This window comes from Xenopus laevis, chromosome 8S (assembly GCF_017654675.1).
Source record: "Xenopus laevis strain J_2021 chromosome 8S, Xenopus_laevis_v10.1, whole genome shotgun sequence".
Classification (NCBI taxonomy): domain Eukaryota; kingdom Metazoa; phylum Chordata; class Amphibia; order Anura; family Pipidae; genus Xenopus; species Xenopus laevis.
In genome coordinates this window covers 56,371,749-56,389,549 of record NC_054386.1, presented here as the reverse complement: position 1 = coordinate 56,389,549, position 17,801 = coordinate 56,371,749, and the positions used below count along the sequence as shown (strand labels likewise).

Below are 17,801 nucleotides of genomic sequence, written 5' to 3'. Positions count from 1 at the left end.
TCACAATCTCTTCAAAACTGGGCCAACATCACAGCTGTCTTATGTGAGTGCAAACTGGAGCAACTGTTCATAATACCACTTTTTTTGTACTTATTTCATATCATTGGCAGTACTCTTTTTCAATTTCTTATTTAACACCAGGTCTTTCTCTTTGGATGGCTACTTGCTATGTTGAGGGTTATTTGAGGATTATAGATGCCAAAACATAATTTCTCCTTCTTTGATGTCATTGTGTAATGGTTGGCACGCTGAATCTAGAACCAATGCCAAGCACCCTGGTCTCGGCCAGTGCTTCTGCTTGTAGCAGCCGCCTTTGGCCTCAGGAGGAGCCCTCAGCTACTCAGATGCCACCAGGTCTTAAAACGAGAGGTGCAAGGTGAAAAGGTTCTAAACAAACGAAGGGGCAAAATTTAAGCAAAGTCTTTGGGCAGAAGGTCGTGGTACAAGGTGTAAGGCAAAATCATAGTCAGATCAGGCTGGGTCGAGGCAGGCAGAGAATAAGCGTAGTCAGGCAGGCAAGGGTCAAACCGGGAGATCAATAAGAAAGGATTTAGCAGAAGAGGTAGTCGGTATTCAGGCAAGGGTCAGGATCCAGAGGTCAGAATAGTCAAAAGCCAGGCAGGGGTCACAACAGGAATCAAAACAGGTTCAGACAGATTAGCTTAAAGCTCAGAAGCACCAGGAGCAAACTCCTATAATGGGCAGTGTGAAAATACACCTTTAAATACATTTGAATTTCGCGCCGGCGTCATCAAGCCAGCGCGCATGCACTTCTATAAACAGGAGATGTGTGCCGCGCGCATCCTTAGTTACCGGACAGGAGCAGAGGAAGCGGGCTCTTGGCGGGCGTCTCCGACGAGTGGGCGGCAGGCGTCCCTGCTGTCCCCCCACTAGAGCACCAGGGTATGTTTTTGTAAAACATTGTCAGTTGGCAATTACTTTCCAGAGCACCTCTGCTGCCTGCTCACTTCTGCTCGTGGTTTTATATTTATTTATTTTGCTGCTAAAAGGGTAACTGTCGTTGTAGTAACATGTCATGACAAATTTGACCCAGGTCTAGCAGCCAACAGTACCAATTACTGGTCGGTTATCTGAACTTATAAACTGTAATAGTTTACTATAGTTGAGAAAACCTTGAACCTGAATCTACACTACAGCTGAAATATAGGGGACTTGAGTGACACACCAGGAGGAAACAGGTGTGAACTTTTTTCATGGTGGTCAAGGAGTGAAGCATAACAAACGTTTACCAAGCTCTATATTTTTGCACATATTTTGGAACTTGCAACACTTTTTGCCTACTGTATGCACTCCATTCCATTGCCACACTCTGTATGCATCTCTTTCTTCCATTTGAGAAGTGGGTCCCAAATGAATGCCCTCCGGAAAGTAGACTTTAAAAAGTCTTGTGGTGTTTATACAAATGGCATGCAGGTGTCACTGTGCAAATGAGTTATACTATGTATACATAGTACTATCAATACTGCTTAAGAGTGATAGAGTTGGAAGTTACTGTTGTATAATGTGCATGAGTCTGCTACTCTACTAATCCTCGGCTACCAAAACATAACACATTGACGACGAGATGGCTCTTCTACCTCTGCAGCAGCCTGCACCTTTTCTTTCAAACCCTGGTGAGCTTACTATACATTTTACTGCTTGGATCCGTATGTTTGAAAATTACACTATTGCTGCTGACCAAGGGGAGATTTCTGCTGCTAGAAAGCATGCTTTACTTATTCACTGCCTGGGAGCAGAGGGACAGTGTATATTCTATACATTACCATTAGCTGATGAGACTTATGAAACTGCTCTTACTGCTATAAAAAACTTTTCCATGGCAAAAGTAAATGTGGTTGTTGAAACATATAAATTCCGCCAGTGGACAGCGTAATAGTGAATCCACAGAACAATTTGTAGCAGCTTTGAGAGAGCTGGTTGTTACCTGTGAGTTTGGGAATCTAACAGATGAAATGCTAAGAGACCAAATAGTGGAAAAACAAACTCACCTCGCATTAGAGAGAGACTGCTCCTAGAGCAGGATTTAACCCTTGCAAAGGCTATTACAGTTGCTAACCAAACTGAAACAGCAGTGGCAGAGGCTAAAACATTCAGTCAGGGAACTGTTAGGAATGACTTTGGAGATGCTCCATTTGATAAAGGACATTTTCCTACCCCTGATGCCAACTGCAATGGGCCTGAAGAAAGGCGTGCCTATAAGGCTATACGCACCTATAAGGCGTACTGAGAGAATCAGAAAACTACCTGCATGGACCCAGGACTATGTGATGTGAATAATGCATAATATTGCTTTAATATGCATACTGTTTAACTGTTTTTGTTTATTACATCTGCCCAAATGTTTCCTACTATAGGGGGAATATGTGGTATTTATACAAATGGCCTGCAGGTGTCACTGTGCAAATGATACTGTGTATACATAGTACTATTAATACTGCTTAAGAGTGATAGAGTTGGAAGTTACTGTTGTGTAATGGCTGCATGAGTCTGCTAATGAAGCACTGTTATACTCTACTAATCCTCGACTACCAAAACATAACAAGTCTAGGACTATTTTTCAATCCAGTGCATGGTGCAGAGCACAGATTTTATCTAGCAATGCTGCAATTTATTCCTGTATGGGTCCTAAGAGCTCCCCTAAAACTGCTAGGCCCTTCTGTTCCCTCAGTTTTTGCCAACCTATGCTTACAAATATGATCTCCTTCCAAGAGTTTTGTGGACAAGAAAAGGCACGTGTGACCCAGTAACATCTAATTATGCCTCTAACAACTGTAAAATAAAGCTTATAAATAACTGAAATTGCCATTTTGTGAAATATTTGCTTAAAATATATTGCAGATAGGCTTGTCCATTGGTAAATGATTTTCTTAGTAAGAGTTTTGTGCCATCAAATGAAATCAGTATCACACAGCTGAGTGCTTTAATAGGTTTTGCAGTGACTGAACCTTCGCTACCATCTCTCTTGCTGTCTGTCCTTGGCAGCACATAATGGAGAATGCGAGCTCACAAAACACTCAAAAGATCTCTTTACAAACATGCACTTCTATAAAGTCAATAGCAGTCTGTGTGAGGAATAATTGGACAATACTATTATCTTCGTGCTTTGTATAGCACAGACAAAAACAACCCAAAGAGTCAGAGATTTGCTGATCTAGTTTAGAGGTAGCTGCAATCTTTTCTGTTAATTGAAAAAGGTGATTTTATTGGGAGTGGGGCAGCCATTGCAGCTTCGATGGAAGTTGTAGTACATAACAAGATGAATGCTGCAGTTTGTCAACCGTTGGCTTATTGTTTGAGAATAAAAGCTGTAAAGAATATGGGCTAGTGGCGCACAAAGATGAGGGCCAAGTTGCACAACTATGCTTGGTGCCAATTCCATGGATGGGGGGTTAATTAGAGCATTGTTTTCTGCCTACTGCACTGCCCACTAATTGCCCCAGGTAACAGATCTCTCCATATCAACCCATGTGCCATTGCATTTAATGCTGTACTGCTATACTGCTGTGCGCTTGAACCAGGGGCTCAGCAACTGTCTCATAATCCCCACATAGAATTATAGCAGTTACTGAAATATGGCCTTGAAAGAGATAAGTAATTTTGAGAAAATAATCACAAAAACCTTGGCAAGAGAAGGACTGCCATTAGTAATCAAAGGGCCCGTGGTTTTTAGTTTGCAGCCCTCTCCCCAAAGGGCTTAGGTGACTGGTGGGCTAATAACTGCTCCCCCCGAATGGTTGGCCATTCCTTCAAGTAAAATGCGGCCCATAAAAAAAAATCTTCCTGGATACATCCACTATGGCCACATCCAGGTATACCAAAACTTTGATCCACCCATACCACTTCCCTGCAAACCCTGCTCCTTTGTGACCCTTAAATTGCGCCTTTCCTTTGCTGGGCACCTTTGGCCTCAGGGGCCCCTGACTACATTACCCCATGTTGGCAGCCCTTGCTAAGAGAGGAAAGACTGGATCTGCTGGCAGATATAGAAGCAAAAGGAGCCACAGGGCAGGACTATAACTGCATTCTTATCTTTATATTTTTAGTAGACAAACATAAAGATCAGAGAAGACTTTGTGGTGATTTAGTGGTGAAGTTAATCATTAAATATTGCTTAGACATCCAGCAGCCATCTAAAAACATCTTCCTTTCCCTGGTTCAGTGACACTAGTGGCTGGACACGGCCGCCACCAGAAATCGCAGGGCCCCATATGAAAACATTTCCCCACCTACAGGTCCACCACACACTAAAAAAAACATTGGTGGCTATGGTTCCCACATGTTAATTAAAAAAACATTTGTGGTCAGGGCCCCCCATTAAAAAATATTAGTGTGGCCCACCTGCTGTCAGTGAGCTGCCAACTACAGAAGGGAGGAGGGGAGCACAGGTGGCTTCATCTTCTTCCAGTGACAGCTTTTTCTTCCCTTCTTGCCCGGCTAATCAAGAAAGTGCGGCGTGGCCGGGCCCCCCTTACCCTCGGGGTCCCCTACAACTCTCCCCCCTGTCCCCCCCTGATGGCTGCCCTGGCTGGACATGTACTTTTCATTGGCTATAGCATGCATGTTGAGTTTCTGTAGTGCCCCAATGCTCTACATACAAATGCCGGTTAAGGGCAATCTACTCAAGAGCAAGTGGTACAGTGGTATCATAATCAGGGAACTGGCCAGTATACCACTATGTGTTGTAAGTGGGGGTTACCAAAACAGGGATTTTGTATGTCAGGGCTGGAACAGCAGCTCTGTGGTTATTATTATGGCTCTTTAGAAAGTACTGTTGTTTCATTGTATGGGGCTGCTCTCTGTCAGTTGGTACTGCCTGCAGGTTTTTAATTCTTCTCCTGGGGCTGAGGGGATTCACTATAATAAAATATAGTGAATATGCTTTATTAACAGGCATGGAGTTACACTAGCAGTCTGTTACTCTCAGGGCTTGTTCTTGCATGCATTTCATGAGGGTACAGGGACAAGTGCAGACCTTCTAATTTGCAGCACCAAATTAAACACATTCTTTCAAAAGATGGACCACCCTGAGCTTAAGGAATGGGGAAGGGTGAGACAGGTTTACATTACTTTGTAACTAATTAGACATGCACTAAATCTAATTATCCCTGTTCATCCCTGCCCATTTTCCTTCTTCTGTTCATACCTGAGGATTGTATTCCCACAGGACTTGACCTCAAAACTAGTTCAAATTATCAATATTAAATGTAACAGCTGCACTCAGCCTGTGTACCCTCTCTCCTGTTTAGCTGTAAATCCAAGTTGTTCATGGCATTCCTCTGTCACTTTCAATAAAGCAAATTAGATCCCTTGCTGCCCGAGACATAGACGGACATAGTGGGTATACAATGTATTATTTTCAAGCAACTAGAAAGATACTTGGTGTGTTACATGTGCCCCTCTTACACTGTGCTCCATCAGGGACTAATTATAATGGTACTTTGGGTGTTGGTGTGGGTCATTTATAAATTATAAATTATTTTCTTTTGCCGTCTCAAACAGAACTACAAGAATTGAGCAAATTCCACTGATGTGTTTAATCTAAATACTATGAACATGCACATATGCATGCTGTGTTGCTTTACTCGGCTATTATAAGTCATTCCCAGGGGGGACATGATAAAGAGTTTTAAAAGGTTTAGTCACATGGACATGTGTCTCTTCACTGTGAATATAGTGCTTATAAATAACTGTTGGGTTAATACTGTGGAATTGTAGGCATAGTAGGGAGAGATGGTGCCTATAGTAACAATGGGGAATAATAGCTTCTGGGAAGGGACTGTGGGATAGCAGGTATAGTAGGGAGAGTTGGTACTTATAGTAGCCATGGGATAATAGTCTCTGGGAAGAGACTGCAGCTTTGGGATAGCAGGTATAGTAGGGAGAGATGGTTCCTATAGTAGCATTGGGGATAGTAGCCTCTGGGAAGGGACTGTGGCTGTGGAATAGCAGGTATAGCAGGGAGAGATGGTGCCAATAGTAACAGTGGGGATAATAGCCTTTGGTAAGGGACTGTGGAATAGCATGTATAGTAGGAAGAGATGGTACCTATAGAAGCAGTGGGATAATAGTCTCTGGGAAGGGACTGTGGTATAGCAGGTATAGTAGAGAGAGATGGTGCCTATAGTAGCAGTGGGGATAATAGTTCTGGAAAGGGACTGCGGCTGAGATATAGTAGGTATAGTAAGCAAAGAATGTGCCTATAGAAGCAGTGGTATAATAGTCTCTGGGAAGTGTCTGTGGGATAGCAGGTATAGTAGAGAGAGTTGGTGCCTATAGTAACAGCGAATAATAGTTTCTGGGAAGGGACTGTGGTTGTGATAGCAGGGATATTAGGGAGACATAAAGGTGTCTGTCCTTTGGCAAGAAAAGTTAGTAAGTTTCAGTGTGGTGTGGGCCAATGCACCTGTGCTATGTATGAGACTCTGTAAGGCCTAGGTGTGAAGTTTAGGGCAGCGGGATGGAACTGCAGCAGATCTGCCATAAAGGTACTTGTGCCAGGTATGGAAGGCTACATGAACATAAATCAGTAGAGGGCAGGGTTCGGATTTGTGGTGGGCCACAAAGGCCAGGACTTAGGGCGGAGAGGGGGGCTGTGCACGGACGGTGGGCGATAGGACCATGAGGCCTATTGGTGGCGCTGAGGGAAATCTGACCCTGGTAGAGGGCACTCAAAAATAGATAAAAACAGCACAATATATTCTAATTAATTCAGGGGCATAAAACCCAAAGGCACCCCTTTTGGCCAGTGTATCCACTTCCCTGTATGCTTTTTTCATTTTTTACACTGTGGTGGTATGTATTTACATTTTATTGTTAATATGTCTGATATGTATTGTATATACAGAGAAGTCATGTATATTACCTATTTATAAAGAGATTTATTTACACAATACCACCATCTGTATTTTTTAGCCTGCAAACCCATTATTAGAAAAAAGAAGGCTACATGGTCAGGCAGTCAAACATGGCATCCTGAATTTGAAGCAGACACACAGCTATGTTTGAACAGTTTAACCAACTTTGAAGTCTGGACGATGCAGTTGAGAATGGGCCCTTGAATAAAAACCTTTAGCAGGGTTTTTAGTCCCTTGTAAATCTCAATAATGTGCAATGGAGCACATAGCCCTTGGTGTGGCATAGCCCATAATTACTTGAATTTTCTTTCTCTACTCTCCCGATATGGAGCTGCATCTATAATGATTGGAAAGCTCTTAAATCCATTATTTTAAGGAATGAGATAGGAAATACCTGGTTTAGAATATTCTCAAATTGATTTGCTACTTCTTTGTGCATCTTACAGAGTATAAGTCATGGTGGAAGGACACTGAGAACCCAAAGGACTGTTGGAGATTTATGTTATCTATGTGTGTGTTTTCTTAGGGAATTCTTGCAGGCTCATATTGTCAGATGGAACACACAGAAAGATCCCAGTTTAGTCAGAAATAGAAAACACAGTAAATTTTTAAACAGCTACATAAAACCTTGGGAGGATTGAAAAGAAAGATGACTTGCCTTGTAAGAAGCAGCACAGAGAAGCAGTAGATTTCCTGCCAGCCTTCCCTAAAGCTGAATTCAGATCAGATGTTCCCTCTCCTCCTGCCACACTCGCTAGACACTTGTCATACAAGTGGATGCAGATTGTCCCCCTGTTCCTTTCTATCTTCTTTCTGTGCTGGTTTGTTCTGGGTCTGAATTTCACAGTTAGATGATTGGCAGTTAGATGATTAGATTATTGCTCTGCATTCTTTTGCTGGTTATGAGGGACACACAAGCATAGCTGAGAGGGTTGATAGTAAGTGAGATGGTCATAGTGGTGTCTGTAGTGCGTTTAAAGTGTTACCAACCGTATACTGACAGCCCCCAATTTCTAGGCCCATGTTGCTACATAGCTCTACATGTCAGACTGCTCCCCACTTTTCTCTATAGAAGAATGTAGCAGCCTTGATTACTCTTGGGTCGGTAGCAATTTGGCATTCTGTAGCCCTAAAAGCAGGCCAGGACTGACAATCTGACAATGTTCTAGTAATGTTGATGTCACTTCTTGTTGGGCCTGTGTGTGTGGGGGGGGGCTGTTTGGGCCTATGTGTACATGAAATACCTGGGACTACTTTGAGTCTGGACATTTCCAAAACTAGCAGAATTTGCCAAAAAGTGACATGATAAATACAATAAATGGAGGGCACTCAACAGCAGAAATCTGTCTGCTACAGATAGTAGGGTATTGGGTAATTAATTATCTTGGATACATACCACCACCCCAAAAAAGTGAAACCATGCACAATATACTTATTTACTCTGCACACTAATTTACTCTGCAAATACAAAAGGTGGTATGCTGTTACAATCAAAAATTCAGTAATAGCAGCAATATTGTAGAGTTGCATAAAATACTTTTGCACAAGTGAGTTACAGTACATTCATAGCACCCAGCAAATGGAAAGAAAGCTATCAAAAAGTGGAGACCATTGTGCATTTGAGAATTGGCTCTGTTCATATAAATGGTAGATGTGCTGCCTATTTCGCCAAACGAGTGGCTCTCTCCCCAATATGCCCACATGGGCCGATATCGGGCTGATCCGATTATGGGCCCTAGGGCCCAACTATTGGATCCTAATGCAGCCAATACGGGTGGTTAAATCACATCAACGAAGAGATGCTGGCGCGATCTGACGGGATTTTTAACCCTAACCGATCGACATCTGGCCGTCTTTCAGCCAGATATCGATTGGGAGAAGCCCATCGGAGGGCCCCACACACAGGTAAATAAGGTGCTGACTCAGTCTGTCTGCAGCTTTTATCGGCCCGTGTATGGGCAGCTTAAGTTTGGATCAAGTACAGGGTAAGGTTTCTTTATTACAGAGAAAAAGGATATCAATTTAAAAAATTTGAATTATTTGATTAAAAAGGAGTCTATGGGATACTGCCTTCTTGTAATTTGGAGCTTTTTGGAAAACAGGTTTCTGGATAAAGGATGCCATACCTGTATAAGCACTGCTATAGAAGGAACAACCCTAAATGTTTGCTCATAGCCTTTTCAGATGACTATCATAGAGCAGTATCTACAGAAGTATTAACTGTTGGACAATGTGTATCTCTCTGTTTAAAGGCAAGCGTTGGGAGGCATATGCTGTCTGTATGGGAGCACATTTTCATGATATCCTCACAGGATCACACTAGTGAATCAATACACTTATGAGTCATAATAACACAGCAACCAGTCATCCTGATTGATCCACTTGTCTTTCTCAGAAGATATTCAGAAAACCTGCAGAGCTGCCGAGTACAGAGCACGACAAATATACTGATTTAAAAGCTGTTTATTAGGGTTTCTTATTTTATGTTTTTTAAATGCCTACTGACAGGCAGGCTATATCTGTAGCTTTTTTTTGTTTGTTTATTTACCCCTATATATGTTGTTTTCTCTGGGAACATAAGGGGAAAAGACCTGGGTCAGTAAGCTGTAAAAGCAGGATAAGGAACAGGGAGAAAAGTTGTGTGAAGGAGAAGGAGAGTTGTACCCTTTAATTTATGTCTGTGCATCTTTGCTGTAAGTGAAGGATTACTGGGGTCATTACTTTAAAATGTTGCTGCTCCCCATTGCTGGCAATGTAAATCATATCAACATTTTACCACCAGATCACATCATACATTTCTTGCTTGATATTGTGTCTTTGCTCAGAAGGTTCTTTGGGTTTTTTAGGAGAGAAATAAGGCATTTTCTTCCTTATAATACAGGGCCTGCTCTGGAAAATGTACTTCCAAGCAGTGTCTGATATTACTGTACTCTGTGCCCAGGAATCCGTTTATCCATTGAAACAGATGAGAATTTTCTATGATTTAGCAATATAATTGTTCATGGTTCAGCCAGCTTCTGTTCAAATTAAATTTGAAAAGGAAACTGTACCTACAAGAGCAAGTGGATTAAAGTATTTATTATAAAGACTGGCTCCATTCCAAGTCTTTCCTTTATCAATGGTTAGTTTCACATGGAGATTTAAAAAACAAATATATAAACAAGGTATATGGCTCTTCTGCCCCCACAACCCTTGACTAGCAAGTCCTATGGTAACCCCACAATCTTTCACCACTCACCTTATGATGTTGCTCCAGTGTCTTATTCTATATGTTGCCTAGGGGTGCATGCACATGTTTACATACCCTGTAGCCCAAAAATGCAAGAAGAGATGGGCCACAGCATTGGAACTGAGGTAGTAAGCATCCTCTGTAGCTCTTTGTGGTACTGCTCTGTGATTGGCTGACTGTAGATTGTTCATTTTAGTGACTGATGCTCCACATCTTTGTTTTGGCCACTGCTTTGTAATATTTTGTTTGCAAAAAATAGGTACCAGTTTTAAATAATTAGGATTAGGCTTTCAGGGATCAGCAATTCCAAAAGTAATTTCAGGTCTTAACTTATGAGTTGTGAAAAATCACGTCCTAGACACATGGATCTATTTTCTTTAAATGTTGACATCTCTTATGATATTTGATTAAGCTTTTAGACAAAATTTCCTTTTCTTTTCAATTGTGAATATTTGTCCAAGAATAGCACTTTTATCTTTTAAGTTCCACCTGGTAGTAATTGTGCTGAAATAAGCAACACTAAATAAATATATCCAATATACACTTGTGGAAACGATCAATACAAGCACAGGTTGTCATATAGGTGAGGAGCTTAGGGCAGATTTATTTTTACCATTACCCAGTATTGCATTTTGTCTAGAGAGGATGTGCTACAACAACCAACTTCCAATTGTAATTCAAATTTGCATTGGGCATAATTTTGAGTGAATTTAGATGTCTGTGCCTCTGTGGTCATAACTGGATGTGTCTGAAGGGTCTAAACAGCCTTGCTTTTTAATATTTAAATGTTTGGTGAACGCTTATTTACCCCCAAAATGTTCCTTAAAGCCTACCTAAAGGCTAATGTGGCAAAGAACAAACATTTATATGCTGCTGTGGATACCCTTGGAACTATTGCAACAGGACTAATATAGCAATATGTTCTTTTATCTGTAACCTTGATATAAGATAAAGGGGGGGCAAATGCTGAACCTCAAAGGGTTGTCCTGAAGACACCTAGTCCTCTAGTTGGACAGTCATGTATGTATGGTTGCGATATGTGCCAATTTATTCCACAATTGTGTAAACATTAGCTAATGGGAACCTGTTGGTTCAACTGATTTGCATAGACTCAAATATATACTTGCTTAGTATGCACTGGTATAGGAGGTTTCTCATTCCAATGAGACTTGAAAGTGGCTTCATATATTGTAATCATGGCTGCAGTGGTGGGTAAATATAGAAAACTATCTGAGTAACAGGTAGAGGCTCAAGCTTATCTCAAGTTAGTCAAATCCAGAAGCTTGCTTTTGTGTATAGTGTTAGGAAGAATATATAAAGTTTCCCTAAAACCCTACTTTAGTCATAATGGTCTGCATGGGATTTGCACACCATAAGTACCTTATTGGAACATGTGTCATTCTCTTGATGCAGAACTTGCAGGGCCCTAGTCCATTAGATAAGCCCATGGCATCACCTTCCAAGTCTAGGAACTTATACCTACAGTCATTTCTGTGTTGGCGGGTACAATATGATTCTTATTATTATAATTGTTTTTGACATTTGGTATGTAAGAACATAGTCAGGGGCGCGCCGCCAATGAGGCGAGCTGAGCCGCTCGCCTCAGACAGCAGCGCCTGAAAGGATTCCAGGGGCGGCAAAAAGCCGCTCCTGCACCTTTAAGAGCTGAATTTCCGGTTTTTGAACCGGAAATTCGGCTGTACTATTGCGAGAGAGCGCAATTGCGCTCTCCGCAATAGTGTGTCTGCCTCCCCTCCCGACACGTAAGCTGGTGAGGGGGGGGGCATTGCAGGAGCCGCCTCAGGCGGCTCCTTAGTCAGAATCAGCGCTGAACATAGTTTGCAGATTGGTATAAGAGAGTTTATTTGGGCTCAGTCAGGCAGATCTGTAGATTATGACTTTTTATGTTTCCAGCATGCCTCATCTCCACTGCCACCCACGCAAGGTAACTGCCCCGGGCACTGTTTTAATGACAAAAGCCATGAGTAGGCATGCATGAGAAATTTGATTTTATAGTAAAGTGGGATAATCCAGACTGACTGGCAGTGAAGCGGGATTCTGATTCATAGATGTCATATGACAAATCATATCCATTGGTATGGCCAGAGAGAAATCATTTTAGAGCCCTAATTTTAGACGTAAATCTGCTTAACATTTCAATCACCTGGGTAACAGAAATGTAGATTAGCAGGCAACGAAAGGCTGCCAAAGGGGATCCAAATTCTGTTTTCTATTTTCTGCTGTGGTACTGGTGTCTTGGTTGGTCTGGAGGCAATGAGAAAGCCCAAGGAGGGGTTATGTCCACTAGAGGTCACACCAGGCCAAAACACTAATATAAAGTCATCATTTAGTCTCCCTTCTATAGACCGAGGAATATTTAATGTGATCCGTTTGGTAACAGTCAGGCTCAGAATGTGCCTCACACAATTTTGGCCAGCCACCATTGATTGGTAATTCGAATCGTATGAATCAAAGTAATAGCGCATTCAATCTAATCTAAGTTTTCCCACCAATTGACCCTAAATAGGTTCTAGCAGGTCCCCCATAGACTAAAACAGCAATTCGGCAGGTTTTAGATGGCGAATGGTCAAAGTCAAATTTTTAAAGAGACAGTACATGATTAATTTCGATATTCTAATTTTTTTAAAATTTGAATCGAATTTGGACTATTCCCTCGTCGAAGTACACCAAAAATAGCTTAAAATTCGAATTTTTTTAAATTAGAAAATTCACCTCAACCTTTGATAAATCTGCCCCCAAATGGCATTACTAATTCATGGCCAAGAAATACTTTGAATGTAGGTAACATCAATGTTTTTGTCTCTAATTCTCTCTCATTTTAATTTCCCCATCTTGAAATGTGTTAATTTCCCCCAAATCCTATTGCTTCTACTTTGTATTTAACCTTAGGTAATTTAGAGTCCATCTGTTACTTCTCTTTCTCACTGCACTAATGACTGAGCAGTAATTATTGAACACAAAACAAAAATTGTAGAAATCTAGAATGAACAAATTGCCTGTCCAAGGCAAATCTTCCTAAGCACCAGTATAACAAAAGAGGTTGGGCACAGAGTATAAAATCCTACTTTCTAGAGGGTGGAACGGTGGCACTTTTATCTGTGGCATTTCTTTCCCACCCCATGCACCTGGTACCGTAAGTGTTTAAAACCCCATTCATATCACATAAATAGATAATTATTTTGTTTGAATTCTTTGATTTGCTAAAAATGGATCTTTGTTTTTAGTAGACTTATGGTATGGTGATCCAAATTACAGAAAGACTCTTATCTGGAAACCCCCAAGTCCTTAGCATTCTGAATAATGGGTCCCATACCTGTATATATAAAATAATGAAAAATACAAACATAAATGACATTTGATCAAAACATCCTCATACCAGTACTTGAGAAAATGTTGAGACTATAGTCGGTAGTGAAATCAGTTTTCTATAATAATGGCTGGCACCCAGTGAACCTGGTTTATGTCAGACGATTCTGTCAGTATGCAGCGAGAGCCACACGGTCGGCAGTTTAATAGTGTTTCATGCTTTGATGAGCCTGGCATTTTATGTTTTTTTAAATCCCAGATTTCCTTCTGCTTGAGATACACAGTTAAAAATGGCAGAGAAGACAGCACTATTAATTATGAACATTGTCGAGCATGGTCTGGATAAAGTTGCAGATGGAGGGGTATATTAATTGAAACTGTGTCACCGACATCACTGTGACATATATATGTAAATTCTTGGAATTAATAAGCATTAGAGATATAAAGGCAGGATGCTCTAGAAAATGTCAGCTTCTGTCTCTGCCTGGCTGTGGCATGAGAGTGTTGTTTGCAAATCTTACCCCATACACAGCTAGTGTTCACATATATTGAGACTTGCCTTCACTTTGATTTGCTGCTGACTATTCCCCCCCCTTACATTAGCTGGAGACTGTTGGACTCAATTACATGTAAGTGACCAAATTACAAAAAAATCTGGCAAAATGTTATCAGCACTTTGTTTTTTGCCCTCTTTACACCCTGATGTGCAACTCCTTAGAGTTTAGAGTTTAGTGTGCACCCAACCCTAATACGCAAAATGTTGCCATTGTAGGATCTGTGCCTAGGCCTCTAGGCCTTAACTAGGCCTTACCTGTGGATTCTGGCAAAAGCCAAACCCTGTAAGATGCCACAGACAGTCACACTATTTATTGGGATGGGGGGGCTGTTTGGGTCTTTGTGTGCTTGAAATGCCAGAGCCTATTTTAATTCCCAGTCTGTGTATTTGCAGCAAGGCCACAAAGGCCTGGGCCTAGGGCAGAATAAATTAAGGGGAGGCATGTGGTGTAGCCGCATGGCTAGTTAGCTTGATGTCTCTGATGGAAATCTGATGGAAATCCGGCCCTAAGTCTTGGCCTTCCCACTCCCAACCTCTAACAGTATCTTCTGGCTCTGTATACTACTTCTGCGCACACCTCTTTAGATGCAGAGCAAGAGTGTACCTCCCCAGTCTGCATACAGGTCTGGACTAGGACCTAGCATTTCAAGTTCACAGAGACCCAAACAGCCCCCACCAGCCCAATAAACAGTGGCTGTCTATGGCATCTAACAGCAGCCTTTCTGGTCTTTGCCAAATGCTTTGTGTATAGAGCTCCAAGGGCCATGATTTTCCCGCTCTTAAGGTAGCCATACACAGAGAGATCTGCTCGTTTGGCGATGTCGCCAAACAAGTGGATCTCTCCTTGATATGGGCGATATTGGGCTGATCCAATCGTGGGTCATTATGAAAGGTATACTGGCGGTCAGATTGCGGGACTGCATCAACGAATAGATGCAGTCCACAATCCAACAGGATTTTTACCCCTGCCCGATTGATATTTGGCCAACTCTTGGCCAGATATCTATCGGGGAAGCCCATTGGAGGGCCCCATACACGGCCAATAAGCTGCCAATCTGCAGCTTTTATCAGCCTGTGTATGGCCACCTATAGTGTTCCTGTCCTTGCCACTAACCCTTAATAAATTATTCCATATGACACAAAACATTATATAGACAGCCTAGTGCAGTGAACCTGCGGCTCCAGAGCCTCATGCGGCTCGTCATCCTGCTTGCTGCGGCTCAGTCTTACTCAGGTCGTATTTACAGCCCTCACACCTGCTGGTGGCTTCTTGAGTGTGCGACCGCGGTAAGCACACTCACGAAGCCGCCAGCAGGTGCGAGGGCTGTATAGACGTCACAGGAGTGACAGGTAAGACTGAGCCACGGCAAGATGATTCATTATGGTCCTTACCGCGGTCACACACTCAAGACAAGAATGGGAAGATCAGCATGGAGCTTCAGAAACAGAAGTCACATTAAACAGATGAGAACACTAGAATTTAATAGGGCTATTAAGTGTTTAATTTATTTCAAAGTAGCCCTGCATATACACAATGCACTCCTGTTTTGTTGTATTCTGTTGTTGTAACAGTTAAAATTATAAAAAGGTTTATAAACTGTGTTATGTTTTGAGGCTCCAGACTATTTTTCTTTAGTGGGAAAGGGGCAAAATGGCTCTTTTGATAGTAAAGGTTGCTGACCCCTGGCCTAGTGCATTTAAATATGATTAGTACATATAGGCTTAAATTAACTTCTGCTCCATTTTTGTATTCTGCTCCTTTAATAAGCCTGTCTAAAAATTAACCATCTACTGCATTTTATCTCCATGGCTGTGTCGGTTTACTCTAGTAAAATTTTCCCATAATCTATAAAACATGCTGGTAGTTTAACAGGCTCCTCAAGAAACCAACCCTAGTGAAGTATGTGGGGTTAGTAGGAAAATTAGATTGTAAGCTCCATTGGACAGGAAAAGACGTGGATGATTAAACATTGTGAATTACTGCAGTGTGACAGCCCGACATAAGGAAACAATGATAATAATCTGAAAGTTAAAATCCTCTACATCAGCAGTAATAACATAGGGCTGTGCACACATCTCCCAGAAGACAAGATCATAGACTTTTTAAGCCAATAACAGAGGCGATCGGACGTCCCCTTCAGTGCGGGAGATACTGCTCAACAAATTGCACACTGCAGAAAGCTTCTGCAGCTCTGCAGAATATTCTCTATAGTGCTTCAGATTAAAGGGAAAGTCATAAGCAGAGCATTTCTACACATACAGAGAGTCGAAGCAAAGTCAGAAGAATGGAACCTGCCTATTCAGTACTAATTGCTGCTGCCAGAACAAAGATTTTAGATCCCAACCATCATGCTGTCCCTGTACAGACAGGCCATGTTGAAGTGAGTACACAAAAGAGTTAAGATCCAGATCTGATACAGAGCCACTGAGGTGCATTGCTGCAGCCGGTCTGACTTTGGGTTGGGAGGCTGTGTGCCGTAGCAACCGATAGCTTTCCCTAGCAACCAGCGGCTAATTAAAGCTATTGTGGGAGTCAGAGCTGAGGGAAAAGGTTGAAAGAAAAGTGTGGTCTGCAGAAAGGAGAACTTATGCCTGTAAATTGGCATGGGAAGCTGGCAGATGCCAACTGTACTGCAGCCAATGATGCATACAGTAAAAGGTCATAGGAAAGGATAACTGGTAGGAGAGAATCACCTGCAGCACCATTACCATCTCCCTGTCTGTCATGCACATACCCAGTGGACTATACATGTACAATTATATAAGCAGAGCTGGCAAGATCCTTTGCTGAGCTTAGTCCCACAGCTAATATATATATATATATAAATATATATATATATATATATATATATATATATATATATATATATATCAAAAATGTAGTCTTACCTGAAATTTTCCTTTTCTTTAGTCCGAAAGGCAGCACATCACAATAGGGTAATAGATTCCATTTCCCCTGATAGGACAGAATAATAAACAAGCTTAATTAACCCCTATAAGAGTCACCTCCTCCCCCCAGGCATCAGTGTTCATTTTCTAGCTTCTTAAATAAAAACACACAACTACTTTAAATTTATCGGGAGGGATTATTGTGCTGCCTTTCTGACTAAAGAAAAGGAAAAGTTCAGGTAAGACTAAATTTTTGATTTTCTTTACGTCCTACAGGCAGCACATCACAATTGGGATTTAGCAAGCTAAACACAGGGAGGGATATTATTTCTCTGCCAAGGCCGATACCCAAACTGTACTGCTAAAGGCTGCTTCTTGAGAGGCTGCTATGTCAAGCTTGTAGAACTTTGCAAAAGTATGTACATTACTCCAAGAGGCTGCTCTGCAGATATCTCAAATATGCACTTGTGATCTTTCTGCCAAGAAGTGGACACTATCCTTGAATATGCTTTTAACTCTGCTGCCATATAAGCTTTCCTATCCAAGGATCTTTAAATGGTGACTCTTCCACAGGAATTGTTGTTCTTTTAGAAAGTCTTGCGATCAAAACATCCACCTGAAGTGGCTCCTCCCAGGTTGCCTCCTTAGCATCTGTAGGAAACATCAATTAGAATCTTTTTATTAATTTGGGTGTGTTTTCCACCTGAAATAAATAAAACTGTTCCTTAGATTTATGTTGTACTAATGAGGAAGAATCACTATCAGCAACTGAATCAAGATTCTAAACTAGATTACAAATCTCTAGAATGTCAGCAGGTGACATACGTGTATTTATATTTGATCTGACTTCATCAACATATTTTGACAACAGTTTCTTGAACCAGCTAACAAACTGTTCCGTGTTATTTACTGGCCACTTGAAATA

General features: G+C 41.5%; 1 protein-coding gene across 3 annotated transcripts in view; it reads left to right on the top strand.

Moving 5' to 3' along the window:
* The window catches only part of LOC108700542 (rho guanine nucleotide exchange factor 9), a 258,564-nt gene that overhangs the window by 49,440 nt on the left and 191,323 nt on the right, over positions 1-17,801 (top strand). The window contains exon 1 of one of the 3 annotated variants that reach the window (XM_041575083.1): positions 17,012-17,115. The exons of the other annotated variants lie outside the window; for them this stretch is intronic. The gene's annotated coding sequence lies outside the window, so the exon portion shown is untranslated. Of the gene's footprint in view, positions 1-17,011; positions 17,116-17,801 lie in introns of those variants that run through there. 3 annotated transcript variants of the gene reach the window in all.